General features: G+C 41.7%; 1 pseudogene; it reads right to left on the bottom strand.

The window, feature by feature from the left end:
* Positions 1-1625: 1625 nt before the first annotated feature.
* On the bottom strand, positions 1626-2015 carry LOC129516353 (nuclear transport factor 2-like; annotated as a pseudogene).
* Positions 2016-2863: the final 848 nt, after the last annotated feature.

The following is a 2863-nucleotide window of genomic DNA, read 5'->3' as shown; positions in this document are numbered from 1 at the left end:
TTTAAAAGGCAAAAACAGTTTTTGGTTTTTTTTTTCTGAGTCTATGTTAGCATACTTCAACTTTGACCTGACAGAGTTTCTAGGTTTTTAGAAGTACTTAGCCAATCAGCCACAATTTTGACATGTTATGACAAAAGCTTTTGGTCAGCATTATTAAAGGTCAAGGTGCTTCCCTTGCTGCTTTGGGGAGCTTTTGGGTTGAGTTAGACCCTCTCTGACCATATACACATGCATACGCTCCAGTCCTTTTATTTACTATTGAAGTAGCTTTTCCAAACAAATTTTCTTCAATTTCCCCTAAGCTTCCTCTAAACTTCTTATAACTTAAAAGCAGAGTTAAAAGTCATCTTGGAATTCTGAACTTTATGTTGCAGAGAAGACTAGTTGTACTGTAATTTTTTTAAAGATATTATTTATTAATTCATGAGAGACACAGAGAGAGAGGGAGAGACACAGGAGGAGGGTTAGGGTTAAAGAAGCAGGCTCCATGCAGAGAGCCCAATGCAGGACCCAATCCTGGTACTCTGGGATCAGGCAGGCCCTGAGCAGAAGGCAGATGCTCAAAGGCAGACGCTCAACCGCTGAGCCACCCAGACATTACATTTGGGCTGTAATGTAACTGCTGAGCCACCCAGACATCCCAAATGTACTGTAATTCTAAGGTGAAAATATACCTAAGCAACAATGCATCATCTTAGAGTCAACATGAGGGGATTTCTTTAAGTAGTCTTGCCAGAGGCTAGAATTGCTTAGTCTTTTTCTCTTACTACTTTTCAGAAAACAAATTTAAAATAATGAAAAAAAAAAAAGGCTTAAACAGTACAAAGGCTTACTTTTCTAGGTTTTCTTCTTCCTTAATAGGCCATTCCTTTTTTAAAATTATTTTTGGTTTTTCATTTACTTGCATACATTGTTGGGGAAATAGGAATTGAAAAAACATTATCTACACTGGAAAAGAAAATTTAAGAGCTTAAATTATCTGGGTTGGGCTTTAAAGGGAGGGACACAGGTCAGTAAAATGATCAAGGACTTCTTTCCTTGCAGGGTCCATCAGACTTGGATTTGAATTATGGCTTCTCTGCTTATTAGCTGGATTCCCTGGAGTCATTGAATTAACTTGTGTTTGGTGAACCTTAAATGACAGTAAATATGGTCCCTTATCCAGCAGAGATATTAACCACATTCTTTGTTTTATTAGGTTTGGGCTTGTCTTTTTCTTTTAAAGAAAATTTTCATGTTTTGTTGTTGTTGTTGTTGTTGTTATTGTTTTATCATGAGACATTGAAGCGTCCAAACAAATCAGTATCTGAGCAGTGAGGCAGATGCTTTCACCTTCACATTTTTTGGGTTACCAAGCAACTTGTCAGTAGATTAAAACAAAAACAAAGACAACCTTTTGCATTACTTAAGTCTTTCCAAGGCAGACAATGGAGAACACTTCAGTCAGATGCAAGCAATCCAGCATTCAAACATCACACAGAATAAGCTGGAGTAGCTGCGCACAGCACCCACTCCCACTGCTGCCCTGCTCCTTTGTGGCTGGTATTCCGAGCACCTGGACATTTGCAAATAGTGTCAGGAAGAGGAGGATGAGGAAACAGCAAGAACACCAACCTGAAAGGAAGTCAGCCAAAGGGGTGCAGGGCAAGCCTGAACATGCCACTGGTGCAAACCCATGCATCACTGATGTTATTTAGTGGGAACATCTGGTGGAAGCCCATGATGGGCTCTTCATTGCCTTGAGCTAGCCCATAACCATGCCTGTGATACGCCTGTCTGGCTGGGCTAATGGTCCTGAACTATGGTACTCTGCTGGATTTTCTGGAACAAAAGGCTAGGCAACTTCTCCACAATGGCAACTTTCCCCAGGAATTTCTGGGAATTACCATCCTCCCATGTAAGGCTGGACGCATCAATATAAAATGCATCTATTAGGTTCTGTCATTATGAAATAACTAGTAGCAATGCTGAATGAAGCTAGATCCAATCTGCTTCCAAATTGTCTTGTCTCCCATTCTGGATCACCACTGGCCCTCCCTAGAGACCCAGTATTGACCCCAGAGTTGGCCAAAGTCCCTTGCCCACCCTGGGATCCTTGGCGAACAGGTGGCAGTATGTGGGGCCAAGGGGCCAGCTAACCTGTTGATAGAACCATTGGAACTTGGGCAGGCTAGACTAGGCCACACAGGAAGGACCTAAAGATCCCCATCCAGGCAGTCTGGCACAGGGGAGAAAGGCTAGGACTCTGCACATTACCATGAGATAGGTGCCTGGCTGTCCCTCTTGTGCCCCATCCCATAGCCTGGGTTGTGCATGACTTTTGGGGGGTTGGGGCCCCCAATGTACAACAGAGGCTCCTGGTGGCCTAAGTACATTCCTACCACCCAACCCCATCCCTGATACACTAGCCCCTACACTCACCCAAGGGCGGGCACAGATTTGGTATTTTTTTGTTATCCGCTATGCACTGCATAAAATGTCTAATGGACCTGGTGGTACAACATCATGACTTGAGATGACAAATAAATAAAAGGTGATTTTTTTTTTTTTTACCACAATGGGACTGTGGTAAAAAAAAAAAAAAAAAAAGTTATCAAAACAATGACCAGATTCAATTTAGTAACTTCTAGATGTACTGTCAAAGGAGAAAATTGGAAGACTTTAAGAAGCTAAGTTATCACTTGGCCCCAGGTTGACTCATGGAAGAAATGGCAAAGATGGAGAATCAATCTCCTAATGTTCTAGATAGGACTATAGCATATTGTGTCTATTTCCCTTTTGTAGAAAACAGTATCTGTGGTTAACTGTGAAGCTCTCCGTTTTAATGGAAAAAAAGTTCAAAATGCAGGTGAATGAACATGGT

Source organism: Nyctereutes procyonoides, unplaced genomic scaffold (genome assembly GCF_905146905.1).
Source record: "Nyctereutes procyonoides isolate TBG_1078 unplaced genomic scaffold, NYPRO_anot_genome, whole genome shotgun sequence".
Taxonomy (NCBI): Eukaryota; Metazoa; Chordata; class Mammalia; order Carnivora; family Canidae; genus Nyctereutes; species Nyctereutes procyonoides.
The sequence above is the reverse complement of the archived record's forward strand: the minus strand, read 5'-3'. Positions and strand labels throughout refer to the sequence as shown.